The sequence below is a fragment of the Arachis ipaensis genome, chromosome B01 (genome assembly GCF_000816755.2).
Source record: "Arachis ipaensis cultivar K30076 chromosome B01, Araip1.1, whole genome shotgun sequence".
NCBI lineage: Eukaryota > Viridiplantae > Streptophyta > Magnoliopsida > Fabales > Fabaceae > Arachis > Arachis ipaensis.
The window spans coordinates 9,414,540-9,436,361 of NC_029785.2; the positions used below are offsets into that span (position 1 = coordinate 9,414,540).

The 21,822-nt window shown below is 35.2% G+C and overlaps 1 long non-coding RNA gene across 2 annotated transcripts in view; it reads left to right on the top strand.

The window, feature by feature from the left end:
• Positions 20,390-21,822, top strand: part of LOC107623654 — a 7,243-nt gene continuing 5,810 nt past the window's right edge. Inside the window, exon 1 of one of the 2 annotated variants that reach the window (XR_001616571.2) lies at positions 20,390-20,956. This is a non-coding gene — a long non-coding RNA (uncharacterized LOC107623654). The remainder of the gene's footprint in view (positions 20,957-21,822) is intronic. The other variant, XR_002358303.1, reaches the window with a different exon arrangement.

A 21,822-nucleotide genomic window follows, 5' to 3' on the forward strand; every position in this document is an offset into this window, starting at 1 on the left:
CGAACATATTCTCCAGACTCTATACTCCAATTTAGTCCTTTTTCAACTACTTTTCTCCTTTCTAATTCATTTTGCCATCCCCATGAAGGTTGAAACCCTTTCTCTGCCAGCATAGTTATAGAATATCGATGATACTTACCCTTTAGCATCCAAGCTAGAAGAGAATTAGAATTTATTGTAATACGCCATAATTACTTGCCTAGTAGAGCTAGATTCTGCACCTTTAGATCTTTAAATCCCAATCATCTCTTCTTCTTTGGTCTTGTCATATGATTCTAGCTAGTACAAGATATTTTCCGTTTTGATTCTCGTTGACCCTACCAGAATGGTGTCAGTATTCAGTGAATTTTCTCCAAAAGTGTATCTGGCAACTGAAAGCATGACAAGGTATAAATTGTAATAACTTCTTCGACTGCCTTAATAAGATATTATTTTTTTTAAAGGTAGGTTATTGTATTTTTTAATAAAAAAAGAATATACTATCTAAAGAGGGACAAAATAATAAGATTGGAGTTCTCCCATAAAATCTTACCAATAATAAAAAACAAACCCAGAAACACTTAAAGAGAGAAATAAACTCGAGTGGAAGGTTGAGACACTCAGAGGCTTGTGTGTTCTTCTTTGTCATGGAGACCGCGGTGCATCCTCTTCACCAAGAACATAATTTATGTCGCTGGTATTTGTTTACTTTCAAAGATCTCCAAATTTTTTGTCTTTAAAATGCTCCAGGTGGTACATGTAAACAGTTCCAAAAAAGCTTCTCCACTTGATCTGATTCTCATTGCTGCTAGCCACCATGTCCCAAAGTCTGACTGGGTCTGATTTAGCAAATCACTCCCAAATGGATTGTAGTTTCATACTTTAGAAGCCGGGCCACATCTCATCAGGCAACGCAGGATCGATTCTTCAGCTGATTTGCATCTAGGGCATATTGCTAAAATTTTTTGAATCTTTGATGCACTAGTTTCAAAATATGTATTTTTCATGATTTACTCTCCACATGAACAATCCATTTTTTGTTGGAATCTTTAATCCCCAAATTGTTTTCTATATTTTGGGTTTTTCTCATCACTGGTGGTAGAAGTTCAATTGGGTCATGGAAAAATTTATAAGCAATCAAGTAATTTGACACAATGTCATATTGTTTTCTCTTGTTCTAAACCCACTGTAATTTGTCAACACCATCATGGTTCACAGTTACGGAGAGGATATGGGAGCTTAAGTCTGGAGAAAAACGTTGGTTGATTAGAGTTTGATTCCATTGCCTTTTTTGAGGTAAGTATGTCTTTCACCCACATAATATCTGTACCAGAATTGTTGTTACAATTGAGCTGAAATGGGTACAGGACAACTAGGGATCTTGGTATATTCGAACATATTCTCCAGACTCTATACTCCAATTTAGTCCTTTTTCAACTACTTTTCTCCTTTCTAATTCATTTTGCCATCCCCATGAAGGTTGAAACCCTTTCTCTGCCAGCATAGTTATAGAATATCGATGATACTTACCCTTTAGCATCCAAGCTAGAAGAGAATTAGAATTTATTGTAATACGCCATAATTACTTGCCTAGTAGAGCTAGATTCTGCACCTTTAGATCTTTAAATCCCAATCATCTCTTCTTCTTTGGTCTTGTCATATGATTCTAGCTAGTACAAGATATTTTCCGTTTTGATTCTCGTTGACCCTACCAGAATGGTGTCAGTATTCAGTGAATTTTCTCCAAAAGTGTATCTGGCAACTGAAAGCATGACAAGGTATAAATTGTAATAACTTCTTCGACTGCCTTAATAAGCACATGTCTTCTACCAGCTGACAAAAGATTTCTCTTCCAAGCCTATACTTGCTTTTGGACCTTGTCCTTGATTTCTCCAAATGTAACCCTTTTAGATCTTTAAACCACTAAAAAAAGTCCAAGATATTTATCTTGGATCCCTTACATGTCCAATATTAAGCAAATCAGCAAAAATCTGTCTGAGCGGGATAGGGGTGTTCTGACTAAAGAAAATGGAAGACTTTGTCAAGTTAACCTACTGGCCACTAATCATTTCATATTCGTAAAGCAAAGTCAATATATTAGAACATGATTCTTCTGACGCTTTACAGAAAAGGATAGAGGCAAATAGGAGATGATTAATTGATGGACATCTCCTATGAATTTGAATTCATTAGATACTTCTGTTTTGCTCTGTCCTGTGTAACAAATAGAAAAATTCTTCCGCACAAAAAAGAAAGAGATATGGTGACAGGGGTCTCCTTGCCGAGTGCCCCTTGTTGGCCTAAACCTTCCACAAGAATAGAGTAAAAAACAAGTAACAAGTTCTTTTTATCCAAGTAATCCATTTCTCCCTAAAACCTATCCTCTCCATAATATACCATAAAAACTGCCATTCGACTCTATCATAAGCTTCGATCATATTTAACTTAATGGCCATCTCATATGATAACCCAGTTTTCTTTGTCTTTAAGTACTGCATGCATTCATGAGAAATGAGAATATTGTCAGAAATAAGTCTATCCTTTAAGAAAGCACTCTGGTTTGGGCAAATGATATTATTCATGAAACTTTGAAGTCGATGAACTAGAATTTTTGAGATAATCTTCTAAAATACTGAGGATAAACTTATAGGTCTGACCTGTGACATATTTCTGGCGTTGGGATCTTTGAAATCAAACAAATCTGGATATGGTTAAAGCCTTTTAGAATTTTTCCTCTTCCAAAGAAACTGCATACAACTTTAAACACATCACTCCCAACTATATCCCAATAGAACTTAAAGTATTTTGCTGTGAATCCATCATCTCCCAGAGCACTGCTACTATAAACACTAAAAGTTTCTCGCTTTGTCCCTTCTATTGATACCGACCTCGTCAGTCTGCGGTTCATGGAAGTTGTCATTATAGAGTTGAAATCTTCAAATCTATCCCTTAGATCAAAGTGATTAGTGGTTGAAAATATTTCCTTAAAATAATTCTCTGCCACCGTCGCTATGCTTTCAGGGTCCAAAGCAATCTCTCCATTATTCCCTACTACTCCCCAAATTTTATTTTTCGGGTTTCTGGTTTGGAACTTCTGGTGGAAGAACTTCGTATTTTCTGTCACATTTTTTTAAGCCACTTGCATCACAACTTTTCCTTCCAATATTTCTCTTCTCTCCCTAAAGCTTCCTCCAATCTATTTTTCAGCACTATAATCTCATTATCCCCTGTGGTTTTCTCTTTCATGCAGCTGCTCCAACAACATTGTTAATTCTTCTATTTCTTTCTTAGAATTGGTGCGGCTTTGTTGTTGCTACTGAACCAACTGGTGACGACAAAGCTTCAACTTTTGGGCTAGATGAAACATTAGTGAACCTTGAAAAACTGTACCCCAGACTTTTGAAATCAAGCTCTTCACTTCATCCATCTCGCACCACCTTTCTTGAAATTTGAAGCGCCTCTTTAATTTCTATTTTGGTGGATTAGTATCAAGAAAAAGAGGTGCATGATCGGATCCATTCTCTGTTAGCCTCTGAACCACAGCTGCATCATACCCAACCCTCCACGTGTCTCCCACCATGAATTTGTCAAGCCTCTCCCTGATTAATTCATTTCTCATCCTCATATTCGGCCAAGTAAACCTCCAACCAATCATACCAAGGTCCATAAGCTGACCCTCAATAAAATCATTAAAATGGTCTATCGATGCTACTGATATGAGATTTCTTCTCTCTTTCTCCTCATTACTTTTGATCGAATTAACGTCTCTTATAATTATAAAGTTTTGCCTAAATTGTTGAAGCTGACAAGAGAGTTTTTCAAATTGTTGCAAACGTACCTGCTCATTAGTGTATAGATAAACTCCCACCAACTCCCATGTTAGATTTTTGTAATCATCCTTAATGGTAGTAATTAAGAAAAAAGAGTTTTGAGCTAGAATCCTCACCTCCATATAATCCTTTCAAGAAAGAGCCAAGCCTCCTAATAATCCACTCAGATCTACAATTGTGAAACTCAAATAACCACATGATCTAACCTTTTGCTCCACAAGGTGAGAGGTGAGATTTGTTTCACAAAGAAAAACTACCTCGAGATAGTGGAGTTGGTATTTAAAAAAAAAAAAAAATTATCTCGGCATAGTGGGATTGACACATCCCTTTAAGGGTTGTGGACTATCAAGGGTCTTCCCAAATCTCGACAGTTCTACGTGAGGATTCTCATGATGCTTTGGATGCCATTGAATAGCTGGCACCCTCCACCATCTCAAGCTCCATAGGCTGCTCAACTGAAGTCATATTCCGGATCCCTCTATCTTCCTTATCTTTTCCTACTCTTCGCTTATTCCCGCTCCATGTTCCAGTTTTTTCTTAACCACTTCTTGCCATATATTTAATTCTCTTGAACTGACTAGTGTGATCTCCACAATTAGAGCTGTTAGTATAATTTTTAGTGAGGATTCCATCACAGGTTAGCTTCTTGATTTTGTGAGCATAAGGAATATGTTGGCTTGTTATCACAATAGCATTATTCCTGTTGCTAGCACTATTTTCTTTATCATCTGATGGAGCTTTATTGGCTGAGTTGTCACCTGATTCATCCTTCGTAGTCTCCTTGACACTCATCCCTGAAAAACCTTCAATAATACAATCTAAGATGAGTATTTTCCGATAAACAGCACATGCAGTTTAAGCTCCCTTCCCCTGTTTCGTAATTTCAGCCTCTTTTGATTGCACCCTTATGCCCACTGGATCATCCAGCACACACTCCCCAATTTTATCTTCCTTTAGCCTATTCTCCTTTGAGTCCTCCATAAAATTGGGACATATCCTGTGATCATGGACTATTCTTGCACAATAGGTACAAACAATCCTAAGTCTTTTATATCGGACAATAACTTCAAGCGAGTTTTTATCTAGTCCAACCATTCTAAGCAAGTCTTTCACAATTTTTCTTCCATTGATCTCAACTATCGCCTTAATAATTATGGATTCTCTCCCCCTTTATGTCGAAAAGACCTGCATCTAAAATCTTTCACAGCCTTCCACCGAGTTTTCTTGCTGCCTCTATAGTCTTGAAAGTTTCTAGTACCCCCAAAACTAAGTCCAAACTGGTATAGAGGTGATCAGTTCTTCTACTTTCTTCCCTCTCTTCCAGCGTTGAACCTGTAATGCAAAATTTTTATAAAGTTATGGGGATCCATTTTTAATTCTCAAAACATCCCATTCTTTCTCAAAGAAAAATTGAAAATTATTGCACCTAATTTTTGCCACCCTAAAACCCTCCAGACGCCCCATATGGCCTTAAAGGCTCCCTCCATGTCCCCTTAGAAAAGGTTTTCTCAACGAATAATCTTTCTATTTGACTTTTGATGGAATTGTTGATCCCTCTCCTTTTATCCTCCTCTCCCAATTGAATTACGTAATCATTCTCTCCTTCATTTACGAGCATCTGACCTTGCATGATTTCTCTTTGGTGTGCCATGCAGCATACACAAGATCAGACGATTTGGCGTTGAAAAGTTCTGACCTTGGAATTGAGAAACTCCTAATTTTTGACGTTGATCTTAACGGTAGAGGAATTCTGTTTGAAAAACTCTAGCGGAGCATAAATACTTTGACGGAACAGTTTATATTTGCCACATAATATTAAATTTGAGAGTGATAATGTTACATTTCTAATATTTTCGACAACTACTTGTCTTAAGATGGTTGGTTAGAATGATGTTGAAGATAATAATCGAAATGTGAATATAACTTAAGATAAATAATTTAGTCAAATAAATTCATTATTTAATAATTAAAAATTATTCTAACTAGAGTTAATATTCAAATAGGTTTTTAAAGTTATACTCGCATCTCAAATTGGTTCCAAAAGTTTTAATTTATTCAATTTGGTCCTTCAATTTGACATTCGTGACTCACTTTATTCTATGGCCTTGTTTTCGTTACTGAATCATTAATGTCTACTGAAATAAATTGACGAATGTCATGCTGAATTTTTTAATGGTTATTTGATATGCCAATTAAAATTTTTTGCCTCAAGTTTTTTCCTAAAAAACTTTTAAAACACTTAAATAAAATTAAAACAAGGGTTTAAAGGCTTTTAGGGAGAAAATTAAGGTTAAAATATTTTAATTACAATATCAAATAGCCATTAGGAAGTCTAACATGATGACTGTCAGTCTATATCAATATGCAGTTAATGATTCTGTGACAAAAATAAAGTTATTAGCCAATGTGAATCACAAATATTAAATTTTGGGACCAAATTGAATAAATTTAAATCTTGAGAACCAAATTAAAGCGCAAACGTAACTTCATAGACCAATACGAATATTACTGTAATACTAGTACTATTACTCATTCTAATTATCTTTTTGTGAGTTTAAAATATATTTTTTGTTGTACTGTTCTCTTTTTTGTCATATAGGGCCGGCCCAATTTTATGCACTAACTTTTTGCAAATTTCTATGATCCATTCACAATTTATGTCAAACAAATCTATAAGTAATTAAACGAAATATGCCGAAATTTTTAAAAATAAAATAAAACAGAATCCCTTGCTATTTTTTTTCATTGACTATTCATTGGAAAGAAATTTTAAGAGGTAACATTTTTATTTAATCAATTATAATATTATTTTATTCTAAAATTATATATTGATTAATTTCATGAATTCATGAGTGTTTTGGATATTATTCATGAAGTTTTTGCCTTAAATCTCATTGCCATTAATATAAAAAAAATGTTAATCAATTGAAATCCATAAAAAAATTAACCTATTTTAAAGTTGTTCAAGTGTTTTTCAGAAAAAAAGTAAAACACAAAAAATACTAAATTCATATATATCTTTCATTAATGATTGAAAATCAATTATCGCTCTGATTTATAGACTAAAACGATTTCTTTTTCTTGACCAAAAATTCGATGTCCTTCTCTTCAAGAGGGTTAGTAGTTCTTTTCTCTATAATATTTAATCAATAATTTCATATTACACTTTATGCATATTTATCAAAAATCAAAATTAATAAAATTTATTTTTACCAGTTAATATTTTTCTTTTCCTTTACTAATACCATAGTTTTCTCCCATGAAAAGGGGGAAAAATGAATAGACAAAAAGAAAGGAAAAAAACCTGAAAAATGATTATAATTATTATGGCCTGTCATTGCAATAAACTCAGCTGAAAAATCACCAATAATTATTTGTAATTAATAAAAGGGCTCTTTTGCCATTCTTCTGTTATGCTGCTTCCTCCGCCACTGTTTTCAACACTTTTTGAATTGCTGCCTCTTGAAATTATTTATCTTGTTAGAAGCTCTTGGATCATGGTGATGTCAAAGAATTAATTAAGGCTAAGCAACGATAATGGTAGTGGTGGAAGGGTCGTTGATATCGACAAAATTGCAGTGTGAACTATAAATGACATCAATCTTGGCACAAAGAAACTATTATAAAGAGGGATGGATGTGTTATAGTTATTAAATTAAAGATCAACACTAGATAATTGAGAGAAAAAAAAAGCAGTAGAATTGTAAAAAAAATTGAATTTAATTAGTTTTGAACTTTTGTCAAAAATCACAAATACTGCAGGGTCATTTTTTAAATATTATAGCAAGTGCACCAATAACCCCATGTTCTTGTATAGCTTGATTCTTCTGATATGTATACTACAATAATTCATGCAGATAGTGACGGAAATTTTGCGATAATTTTATAAAATCGCTGCTAAATGAATAACTCCGGTGCATATTGCAGCGGTTAAGAGTGGGCTGCAATCAGCCTTATATTTAGCATCGGTTTGCAGTATGTAATTAGGGTGAATTATTATTTTACATTTTGCAGTGGTTTTCTTTTAACCGCCGCAAAATCGTTTAACTACATATTTCAATGTTTTTTTTAGGAATAACCATCTGGGTATAATCTAGTTAAGTTAACATTACTACTTTTTTAAACTATATATGTTTAAATCATTGTTATTTAAACTCGTAACACTATTTCTAGATTCGTTTTACCTAAAAAAGTTCACCAGTTAAATAAGTTATATATGTTAACTCATGCGAACAAATTTACCAATAAGATTTTCTCGTTTACTATATTATCATTTAAATTTGCATTCAAATATAAATGTAAAAGAAGAAAATAAAGTCATAGTCTGAATTTATAAATTTAAAATAAAGTTCTAACGAGCATAAATTAAAGTTACTCTTGTTCAAAGTTATGTCTTACTAAATCTAAATCAAGAAATTCTAAAAGTAGATAAATATGTAAAACTGCAACCCAAACCATTAAATTAAGGGAATCAACGTAATTCTTATAATAAAAGGTCAAAATTTCTCTTCAACATCGTATTGACCTGGCTAAAAATACTCTGTTAAGAATCTATGGCCTTCACGTCTTACAGGATCTGATATGTCATCTCCATACCATGGCTTTTGGTTCAGATTAAAGCACCTTTTTCGTAACATGTATATCATCTTCTCTTTGTTGGTCTTCTAAAGTTTCATTATCTTATTGAGATCAAACTGCATAGATCTGTCAATTCCAATGGAGGAGATATCATCTAAATTGTCTTCTGAATCAGACTCTTCCCCATCTAGACTGTCAGGAACTATTTTCTCAGAATATTCAGGTAATACTGAAAATATCAACATGCATACAACAAAATAATTATACCCAGAAGAAATTGAGAACTCCCAATTCATTAGAAAGTGATTTAGAAAAAAAAAATGGACGACAATATGCTAAGATAATTTTAAAATTAAACGCAAATAAACAACAATTACCATCTCCCTTGTTGGTAGTTTGGGCAAATTTCTTAGACAGAAGCTCTGTAGCGAATGTTGTGCTTGCATTGCATGATGCAAAGTCCTCAATTTTCATTTGTTCTGTTCTACCGTCATATTATGTTCACTAATGTTTAAAAATCGTAACATTATTGGAATTGATATCGAATATTAGATATCAAGATTATCAAAACTGCAATATTAAGAACAACAACAACTGAAACAACATTAAAGATCTAACGTAAACTAACTTTTGATGGAAAAAAATCGTTGAAAGAAACGGAAAATCTTCTTTTATTCATGAAAACCCACAATACATTAAAGACTTAACTGCAAATTGAAAATACACAAGTTTTTTGTAACTAAAGAAAACAACATACATCGTTGAGTTTATTTAACTTATTCATGACACAAAGATCATTTTTAAATTACGTTAACTTTCTTCATATAAGCATTACGCAACATCATTGAAATTCTCTGAAGCATTTTCTGTGGGGTGTTCTATATCATCCTCCCTTGTCAACTATAAATCTCCAATGTTACCTTTCGTTGACATGTTCAACCCTGGATGTGGAGAAAAACCAACTTCAGTTTCTTCATTCTCTTCTCCCATGTCATACAAATCTCGTGGTTTCACATGAATCACAACACTCCATTTCTTAGCTACTTCATCATCCACATAGTATACAAGATGAGTTTCTGATGCCAATATGTCCAGTTCATCATCTTCTCGATCACCAGTGTGTATCGGACGAGAGAAATTACCGCTGGTAAGGCCCAAATAGTCTTGTTTGATGCCTCTGCTGGTAGTGGTATCAGCCCAAACTCATTTGAACAATACCACTGTGAAATGACAGCTATAATTTAATTCAATTATGTCCACAAATTTTCCATAATACGGAACACTACCAACAGCCACTCTATTATCACGCATGCTTGCATAACTTCTTATATTAGATGATACATATACTCCACTATTTTGGGTTTTCATCCCGTCTTTCTTTGTAATAGTTCTAAACTTGTATCTGTTAACGTTGTACGTCACAAAACATCTTGCCTGAATCATGGGACCACATGCAAGCAACTTCATTTCTTTCAAATGAAGCGTACTTTCCATTGGAACCTAGCACCACATAACATTCATGCTTTAAATTAAAATCAGATTTCATAAAGTACGAATTCTAGGCTAAAAACACATTGGTCAGTTTAATATTCTATTAACCTCATGCTTGAACCAACGAGGAAATACCGCATGCACAACATTGTCTATCTTAGATTGCGACCTTGTTTGAGCCCGTAATCTTCGCTTTGTTTTTTTCCTAAATGTACTTTATGAGAGAAAAGAAAATTAGTCCAACTAGTCACTGGGTGAAAAGAGTTATATTCGTGTTTTAAAATACATGTGTATACTTACTCAAGAAACGGAACCACGACCTCGTAATTGACTAGCACATGACGATGTGCTTAATATTTTTCCATTGGAGTGAGTTCGAAATGTGAAACAGCCCCTAATGCCTTTCCAATAGCTGGGAACATAGTTTCCCCTAAATTATGTGTAACATCAATGGATTGATCATTAACTCGCCCTGGTCGGTTGATTCTAGTCTAGATATTATCCAAATATCTAGAACAAAAAGTCAGAATTTCCTCAGATAAATAGTCTTCCGCAATTGAGCCTTCTGGTTGTGCCATATTACGAACATATCGCTTCAAACGACCTAGATACCTTTTATATAAATACAACATAACGCTCAATATATACACAATTAATTGAACTGATTGTATTAATGGGGTTTATTAGCAAGCTAACCTTTCTATTGGATACATCTACCGATAATGTACTGGTCCACCAAGATTTACTTCATCAACGAGATGCATCGTGAGGTGAACCATGACGGTGAAGAAGGATGGAGAGAAAATCATTTCCATCTGACACAGGGTTTGCACAACATAATTCTGAAGGTCAGCAAGCTACATAGGGTTTATGGCTTTCCCACAAAGTTGTCGAAAAAATGATGACAAAGTTGCAATCACATTGGACACTGGACTCGGAAGTGCATTCTTCACCAAAATCGGAAGTAATTGTTCCATTAGAATATAGCAGTCATGACTTTTCAACCCAGACAATTTGTGCTGTCGCAAATCAACACAATGGGCAATATTGCTAGAGTAACCATCTGGAAAGACCACATTCTGTAGAGTCTTCAGGAATACATCCCTCTGTGAATTTGACATTAAATTGTAAATATTGTAGAAAGATATTTACCACCTTCACCCGGCCACAATTCAGGCCTTATGCCCATGCATTGCAAATCTTTGCGAGCTTTAAGATGGTCTTTTGATTTGCCACTATCGTTTAAGATAGTGAATACCACATTGTCACAAACATTTTTCTCTATATGCATTACATCAAGGTTATGACGCAACATCTGATCCTCCCAGTATGGGAGGTCAAAGAAAATACTCTTCTTTTTCCAATGCGAGTCATCTTCATCTGCATCTTGACCATTGCGTCTTTTTTTGGCTGTCACAGTTGAAATCTTCCCAAATGAAACGTGCACATTAGACTGCTGTCTCAAGACATCTATTATGGATAACTTCTTTGGTGGATCTCTGCCTTCGACTTGCCTGTCAAATCTATTCCGAACTTATCTGTATTTGTGTCCTTGAAAAGTTACACGTATGACACATCTTGAAAGTTACACGTAGGACACGCTAACCCATTGTGCGTATTCCAACCAGATAGGTTTCCCAATCCTGAAAAGTAGCTGATAGTCCACATTAGTACCGCACATATCTTGAAAGTGTTTCCCTCTTTGGCATTATACGTTTCAACGACATCCCATAATTGCTTCAACTCATCTATCAAAGGCTACAAGTAAACATCTATGTCGTTACCTGGCATTTTTGGCCTAGGAATAAGCATGGATAGAATGAAAGATGTCTGTTTCATGCAAAGCTAGGGCGGAAGATTATACGGAATAAGAATCACAGGCCAGATGGAATACTTTGTGCTCATATTCCCAAAGGATTAAATCCATCGCTTGCCAAGGCTAGGCAAACATTGCGCAAATCCTTAGAAAAGTTAGTATACTTTGCATCAAACTTTTTCCATGCTTCACCGTCCCTTGGATGCCTCAGCAAACTATCGTTATTACGCGCCTCTTTATGCCATAACATGTCAGTTAATGTCTTGCTGCACATGAATAACCGTTGCTGTCGTGGCATGAGAGGAAAGTAACGAAGAGTCTTGGCTGCTATAGGTTTTCCATTTCTCTTTACAAGTACTTTGAGCCTAATAATAGAGCCTTTTTTAGTCTTCTACTTCCATCTTGAACACCCATATTGTAAAACCCGAACGATTAGTGTAACACCCTACCACACAGAGCCTTACACCTAGGATGTAAAACAGAGGTGGCGAGGTGCTACGACTTCTAAAATTAAAATGCATACATATAATAGTAGAAAGATATATAATAAACTAGGAGCCTTGAAAGATGGGTAAAACAAAATTGCGAAATAAAAAGCGCAACACTCCAGAAACGGAATAACTTGCGTGTGAAGAAAACTATAACTATCAAACATAAGATAATAAAAGTAGGAATAGAGAGCCAAGGATACAAAATAACAAGCTCCTAACTCAACCCGCGAAGCTAAGGCTGGCTGGAGAATATTTACACACACACACACACACACACACACACACACACACACACACACACACACACACACACACACACACAACCTGCATCTGAAAAACAACAACATAGTATGGGATGAGAACCAGAGGTTCTCAGTATGGTAAAGGTGCCACACACATAATATATAAGGTCCTGAGAATGCCAGAGGTAATCCTAGAATGCCGACACTCATTTTATAGAGCTTAAAGTATTAAACAGAAGCCATAAATGGTGGTTTTCTAAGAGTATCTAAACCTAACTTAACTTAACCTTAAAATCTAAGTCCCGTACTGCCATTCCTCCATACCTCCATCTCTGTCAGTATTTCACAGACAAATAAACAGATAAAAGCAAGCACAAGAAGGTTACAAATACTGCAGGTAACAAATATACATTTAGCATGGCAAGTGCACTTAGGCACACCCATTTAATACACAAACAAGTAATTCAAGTAGTATGCACATGATGCATGCCTGTCCTATGGCTGATGAGGCTCATTTGTCGATTATCCAGCCAACCAGACGAGTCCGAAAACCTTAGACTGTCCCTTGACGTGCATCCCCAAGAGTCTATGCATAGCTTTTTCTCAAATAATTAATATTGCTCAATGGGGGTTAACATTCCCGGGAATTTATAAGTGCCCAGTCATCCTTACGTCATAGGATCAACAGAGTATCGAGCTTTCAACCTGGTACACGTGGTGGCAAGCCATGGTACTTTACCCAGGGAATCTTGTATCTCAGATCATTTAATCATTCAAGCTAAGTATCATACATGATCATTCATTTGATTATCAAGCCAAGTATCATACATAATTATCCGTAACATTTCATAATCAATTCATCACTTTCCTTTTTAGCTTTACTTCACTGCCAAGTTATCCCCATTTCCTAACTTCATCTGATTACCAGGTCTAATACTATTATTAATGACTAAAGGAATGAAAATAGAGGTTTAGAGGTTTGAAATAAAGTTTAAAACTCCAAAAATCATGTTTGCTGAAACAGGGGCCACGCGTACGAGTGGGAGTGTGAAAGTGCAGCTCGCGCGCACATCCCTTGTCATGCGTATGCGTGGGTGAAAACTTCACGTCACGCGAGCGCGTGGGTCACGCGAACGCGTGGACATGCTTACTAACCCCTTACGCGTGCGCATGGCATCAATCGCGTACGCATCACCAAAATCCCATTCCACACGTACGCGTGAGCCACGCGTACGCATGGACGTACGTTCTCTTAAATACCAGATTTTGGTAGCAGAGCTGCAGAATTATATATATAGCTTCCTGCATTGTTTAAATTACATATTCCATATCAAAATTTTTGACGGGCATAACTCAATCGTTTTAAATCATTTTTCTTCCGTTCTTGAAACGGCATAAACTTCATGAACCAAATTTACATTTAAAATAAGCTGAAATTAATTTGGGGTTCCGGAAGCCAAGTTATAGCCTGTCGAAGTTCAGTCTAAAACCAAAGTGCAATAAATCTCATAAACCTCCTTTCATTCAAAATCTCAATTACCATTCATCAACATACCTACAATTCTCAACTTAACAAGTTCTTCTACATCATCAAGCAACCACCATAACAATTTATTACTTAAATCAACAATGATACACTTTCTTTTTCCTAAAATCCATCAAGCATTACCAACCAACCAACAAGCATCAAACCACAATAATTCATCAAATCTTTAATTATCCACCAAGCCAAATCAAATATATCCAATGTTAAGATACTAAACATTATATATATATACCTGCTTTCTAACTTATCCTATGGTCATCTAGCCTAAGTTTTCATATAACATTATATATTAAATGCAAGAAACCTAAACTATACCTTGGCTGATTCCCACGTAACGATCAAGGTAATTTAATTAAAACAAACACAGCCCTTCCAAAACAAACATAGCGCTTCCAGAATTCAATAAACACTAGGCTCAGCTTCCTCCAACTTCCAATATTCACAATTCCAAGCTCCAATTATTTATTCACAACCCAATACACATTTATAACACATATATACCCAATTTAATTCCCAAAACATAAATTCAACAAATTAAATAAGATTTATGATATCCTCACCTTACCCAAGCTTCACATAAGTAAGAGTGAACGTTTTCCTCAAGCTAATTGGATCCTAAAACATCGAAGAGTAAAGAAATTCAATACCCGTACCATACTTTCAAGAATTTAGGGAAAGGAGTGGCTGGGAGTATTTAATGAATTACCTATAAAATTATTCCGGTAGAAACGTAGAGCTCGACGCGGTGGACGTGTGGCCGCAAACGGTACGGCGATCGGAGCTCGGACGGAGAAGTTACGAGAAGTTGAATTTACCATAAGGGTTGAAAACGTTTTCCCCTTCCTTTCCTCCCTTGTTTGCTTTCAGCGTTCCTTTCTGCTGAATTGGGGAGAAGAAAGGCTTCGATCTACTTTTAATGCTGGGCCGGTTGGACCGACGGGTCCGGTTCAACCGGTTCGGTCCAATCTTAGATCGATTTCTTCAAAATTAGTGTCAAAATTCTCGTTTCGATGAGCTCTATCCTAATTTAATATTATTTTTGCATTTCTAATATTCTTTATTAAAACTAATTTATCAACTAATTATTTACTGATTTAACGGGGTTTACAATTAGTAAATAATTAGTTAATAATTATTTATTAATCAAGAAAATTAGAAAATGAAATTTTATGGTTTAATAGAGTAGAGAAAATTAAAATTAGAATTTTGACACTAATTTTAAAAAATTTGGCCCAAAATTGGGCCGAACGGGCCGAACCGGGCCCGTATTGGGCTCAAGACTCAACCCATCTCATTAAAACACATGAGCTTCAGCTCATTGTTCTTCTTCTCAAAGAGAAACATGCTGAAGCAAAGGGGGAAAAAGGGGGGAAACATCCAAACCTTCAATCCCACGTCACTTTTGATCTAGAGTTCTGATTGATGAGCCTTCAGCGGCCACGCGTTCGTCTCGGAATTCTCTACAAAGCCCGCTAACCAATTTGGTAAGAAATTTACTTTTTTTTGCCCAAATATTCCCTTCACAGTTTCGAATTTGAGGTTTGGAAGTTGAGGATTTTTAGTTGTTTTGATGTTCTAGGGTCAAATTAACTGGAGAAAATTAGTGGGTCTTGTGCAACTGATGCATAAATAAGGTAATAACTTCAAGCCCTTATTGATTTGTGGGTTAGCAAGCTTGAATGTTGATTATAGTGATATGTTGTGGGATTAGATTGAATGTTGTTGATTTGGAGAACATTGATAATGTTGGGAGCTTGATTTTGGGACCTTGGTGGCAGAAATTCAGTTTAAAGAGGCTCTGGGGCTATGAATTCTTGAGAAACATTGACATCGAGGTGTCTTCAGGTTTTACGAGGAATTGGCTAAGGTACAATTTAAGTTTCATTTAAGTACCGTGTGATATGATGTGAATTCCTAGGTTAGATGCCCCTAGGATTAAGCTTGAATGGTATGATTGATTGGTATTACATGTGTAGTAGATGATATTAATATTGGATAAGGATTGTGGAATTGTGCATTGTTGATGTGTCGTTTGAAATTGGTATTTGATAGTGAATTATGTGGTTATGAGTTTATTTGATAAAATATTGGGCTGCAGGCAGTGAATTCGGGCCGAAGGCCGAAAAGAGCTAAGAACGGTAAGTGAACGGTAAGTGATGGTTGATTATTGGTGATTAGATGAATGAGGATATTAAATGTGAAAGTTGAGTCTATGATGAGAATGTGGCGAATCATTGATGATTGATAAGTTTTAATAATGATTATGAATAATGATAATAATTGATTGTTGATTTATGAATAATGTTGGTTAGTTGTGAACTTGTTGGATTGAAATTGATAGAATTGAATATTGATATGTAGAGAGAGGGGTGATAAGGGTATGGAAGCATTTTGGTTGGACATTGGGTTGTTTTAGGTTGAGAAACTTTGGTATGAGAAAGAAATGTTGGAAAATGGACGTTTTGAACTTTTGGGTAAAACTTGGTTTTTTATGAACTTTGGCGATCCATAACTTGAGCCTCAGATTTTGGAATCGAATGAAATCTATTTCAAATTAAAGATAATTTTGAAAGCTTTAAAACGGTATAGATTTTGTGGAAATTAGAGTTTTGTAGAGGAAGTTATGGACGTCGGAAGTTAGGTGCATAAAACTGAATTTATGGACTTAAGAGCTTTTACCTATTCTGCATAACTCGCATACGTGAGCCTTGCACGCGACGCGACCAACCCTTTCTGGTTTGGTATCTCACGTACGCGAGCAAGGTGCATGCGTACGCGAGCAAGGAAAAACTCACCCACGCGTACGCGTGGCCCACGCGTACGCGTGACCCTGTTGTCAGCAAATATGACTTTTGTGTTTGTAAAACCGAATTTCAAACTTCTAAGCCCCTATTTTCATCCTTTAAGTCTTAAATCATAATAGAATGCCTAGTAATGAGAAGAAGCTAGGGAAGGTGATAACTTGTAGATGAACTAAGGGGAGAATTAATGATGAATCAAGAGTAATGATGATTGTATGAGTTGCTGAGGATGATGATGGAAGTGCTGTGTATGTTATGGGTCGGATGGCTATGAAAAGCGTCGATTTATGGCTAAGTATGTATATGTATATGATTGATTATTAAATGATTATGATTAATTGAGGAAGCTTGAAAATGTGGCGAGTATGCCGGAGATGCAAATATGATTAATGAATGAATGTGAGTATGCTTGTGTTTTCTCTCTGGTTGTAATGGTGACAGGGCACATATACCCTCTAATGGTGACAGGACACAGATACCCTCTAATGGTGACAGGGCACAGATACCCTCTAATGGTGACAGGGCACGGATTCCCTCTAATGGTATTAATGTGTAACAGAGAGAGGATATCTGGGTTAGCTACCGGGTGTGTCAGGTTCTGGCAGTTAACCGATACGTGAGCTCATGGCCAGTAGGATAGACATACATCATATGCATTTATTTGAATTGTTTGGGTTTGCTTAATTGCTTTGGATTGCCTAATTGTACATGTTTCCTGAATATTTGCTAATTTCCCTACTTGCCTTACTTGTGTATTAATTGTCTGTATTATTTGTGTTTGATTCGGTCCTTGGGTTAGTAGGTTGGGAGGTGGAGAAGTATGAAGGATTTTGGGTTAGAATTAGAATCCTCTATGATAGTTGCCAAGTTATGGATTAGTGAGAGCTTAGGTTGGATATGACGAGATAAGAAGTTTAAGATGCTTAGTGAATTTATATTATAGTACATTGTATTTATTTGGCACTTTTACCGTACTGGGAACCCATGGTTCGAGGGTTCTCATTCCGTATATATCTCTTATTTTTCAGATGCAGGTCCAGGTGCTCAGCAGTGGGTTGTGATTTATATGAAGAACGGCGAAGACCTTTGAAATTCTCTTATTTACATTTTTCTAGATTCTCTTCGCTTTTGTTTTGAAAACTTATGCTATGTATTTAATCCTTTGAAACTTGCATATAGAGGCTATGATGTATTTTGGGAGAGATAGGAATTCCCGTTGTCAAACTGGTTTTTATTCTACACCCTAGCTGGCCTAAACTTCGCAGGTCGCGACTAGCGGCTATTTGTATATATTATACAATTATATTACGTCTTTATCTCATTCTGCTTTACTATTTATCCTTACCTTCGCTTTCTGATCGCGCTTTATTTATATGTTATCGATACATAAGAGTTCCCATTTTCGCGATTTTATTTTTACTCCTTTTCAGGCTTGTCGTTTAATATTTTCCTTCATCATATATATAATTACGTATTATAATCCACCTTGAGAGTCATACCACCTTAATATCATTGACTTATGACTCGAGCATAAGGATCTGTATATTAGGGTGTTACATACATTGCTTGCACCTAGTTAAGTTTTCATCATCTCCTCGATACAACATGCAATCATTTGGACAAGCATCTATCTTGTTGTATTCAATACCCAATTTTCTTATCGTCCTAGCTTCATACACTGTCTTTGGAAGTTTTGCTTGTTCGAATGCGTCCTACAATAAATCAAGAATCATTGACATTGCCTTATCACTCACACCGCACATACACTTAATATGATAAAGCTTCACTAAAAACGATAATTTGGAGTACTTTAAGCATTTGGGATATAACTCCTGCTCTCCATCTGCAAGTAGATCGTTAAAATCCCACGCCGCGTGACTTGGACCTTCAAATAGTACGGCAACACGTCTTCATCATCTTCGACATGTTTGATTGTTGTTGTGTCCTCACTCCCATGTTGTATTGTGAAATTGAATGCCTCGTTGACCATTTGGTGCATCGAATTTTCTTGGGATATAGGATTTTCATTTAAACGTCTAAATTCAGGACTCTCTTCAACTGGCTTCTCACCATGACGCAATCAAACAGTATATCCAGGGGAAACGGCCTTATCAATAGATCGTTGTATGTATCCTCTCTTGTTTGTATAAGTTGAAACCCACATTGAAGACATAGACACTTTATCATGCCATCGGACGATGCATTAGCGAATGCAAAGTCCAAAAAACTATTCAATCCTTGCCTATATTTCACACTATTCTGTGGCTTTGAAATCCAGCTCTTATCAATATCTATTATAGTAAACAAACATAGTGAACAAAATTAATAGATGACGAGAAAAATAAACTTGTGAACAATGCACTGGCCAAAAGAAGCCCAAATTTATTTATTACTTTGATTATCTTTAGCAAATATCAGTCACCATAAAATGCACAAAGGCACATAATCTTTAAAATATCTTAACTTCATTTGATGGTGAGTTCTACTGTACCCTTCCGATTTTAAAGGGTAACTTACCCCCTTGTTACATATCACAATATTAGTGGTTGAATTAGATTGATTTGTCATGGTTAAATTTAACCTTTTATTTAAGTTAAGTTTTGATAATCCAACTAATCAAGTATGGTACAATTTTTTTACAATTTATAAACTTTATTAAAAAAAATCTCATTCTATAATTTATTTTTTCTCAAACCACATCTCTATTAATCATTTTCAACGTATCTATTTTGATTGAAAATAATTACTAAATATCCGGGTTAATAAAAAAAGATTATAAAATGATTAATAAATGATTTTTTTTATGTTTGTTTTATTTAATTTTTTGAGATTTTCTCTGTTTGAAATTATTAATAAATATGTGGTTTGAGAAAGAAAAAATTAAATAAGGAGATTATTTTAAATGATTTTTATAATTTGCAAAAATAATTATACCATAATTAGTTGTAGTTGGTTTCTCAAAATATAGATTAAATAAAGGTTTAATTATTCTGTTAGTCCCTATACTTTCGGGACATTTTCAATTAGGTCTCTAAGCTTTTTTTCCTTTTAATTGGGTCCCTGCACCAAATTTTTTTTTCAATTGAGTCCCTACACTTTTTTTTCCTTTTTTTTTTGAGTTTCTGCACTAATTTTTTTTAGTTAGATCCCTATACAATTAAGCCAATTACTACCAAGAAGGACCTAATTGAAAAAAAAAATTTGATGCAGGGACCCAATTAAAAGGAAAAAAAGTATAGGGACCTAATTGAAAATTTTGCGAAACTATAGGGACCAACAGAATAATTAAACCTTACATAAAAAGTTAAACTTAACCATGAGAAACCACTTTAATGCAACCACAAATATTTTAGAAATGTAATACGGGATAAGTTACCCTTTAGAATTGGAAGGGTATGATAGAATTCACCTCATTTGATACTCCTCAAATTAGAAAAAGTGTGACCACTAGTACTAAAATATAATAAAATGTGCAATAGAGAAATAATAATCTTTTAATGATTTTAAATTGATATTATTAAAAATTGTTAACTGTCAAACTGGTCGAGAACCAGACAGTTGAACCAAACCAAGACCTGGCCGGTTTGGTTCAAAAACTTCCCCAAACAGTACCGTTTTGTTCAAATTGTCTTTGCAGCGTCGACACTACTCCTTGATTCTTCCTTCCAATTCACTTCCTGAAACCTAAAGAAACCCTAGCCTCTGAACTCCAAAGGTTGACACGGCAACCATAGCCTCCACTCAATCACTCACCCTCTTTTAACGTTAACCCTAAAGGCCTCCCCATTCCCGGGATTTAGCAACTCGTCCTCAACACTCATCAGCCACCCACCAGCAGCAGTAGCAGGCAGTTGCTCCAGCCCTTAGCAATTTACTCTCCTTGGGTAGAGCTCACTGTCGCCGCCGGTATTTTTACTGACAGAGGGTGCCGTCACCGCTCTTTTCTGCCACTCACACTCTTCTCCTCGCCGTGGAATCTCTGACAGAGCTCTTCTCGTCGCACTCTGGAACTGGTCATAATCATCTGTCGTCTCCTCGCCGCAATGAGCTTTGGTCCCGACGTCTCTTTCTTGAAACTCTCGCTCTATCTCTACAAGGTAACTATCAGCGGTGTGTGCCGCTATGATAACACTCTCGCCGAGCTCACTCTATCACCGCAATGACTCGCTCGGAATCTCTCTGGTAAGCCACTTCTTTTTCAGTTGCATGTTTGTTTTGTAGTGAATTTTAAAAACTTTGAGCTCAGTTTGTGTTCTGAAATTGGATCCTGAAGGTATCGTTGTAGTGAAAATGAGGTTATTGTTGGCATGAGGTTTTTAGGTTGATCCATGTGATTCTGTTGTACCCATTGAGTTTGTGTTGCTGCATCATTGTATTTATTAAGTTGCAATCATATAATTTTTGTTATTTAAGATTTTAGATATGAAATTGTGGTTTATAATTACCTAATTAATGCTTGATTCTGGTAAGATTGATGGTGTCTCTGGTTGTTAGTGATGATTGCACCATCTTACACTTTTTCCTTCTATAAATTGGTGGGAAATTCTTGGTGCTAATTAAGGTACATATATTTTTAGTTTACTCCTGATTTTTTTGGGGTTAATTTTTGGCAAAAGATTGTTAATCTTTGTCCAAAACTGTGCTCGAATTTGTTGAAATTGTGATGAGATGCAAAATGTTTTTAATCTTTATTAAAATTATGCTGAAAATTATAATAAAAGTTTTTCAGAATTTGTGTTTGTTCACTATGATCAGTCCCTTGTTTAGAGAAGAAATAAATTATGCGTCTTTAATTTTAAAGAAAAAAATACATGAATTGATTTAGCTCTATTATCCGGATAAGTAGATGTTGGTTAATTTAATGAATCTGAAATTGTTTTGTGTGATTATTTTATAATTTGGATAATTTTATAAATTTTATTCGTATACAAATTTTGGCCTCTGATATTTGTCTTTTTAAAATTTGGCTGATGTGTTATATTTATATTTGATTATAAAATTTTTATTAGAATTATACTTTTAAGTTGTATTTTTTATAATTTTTATAA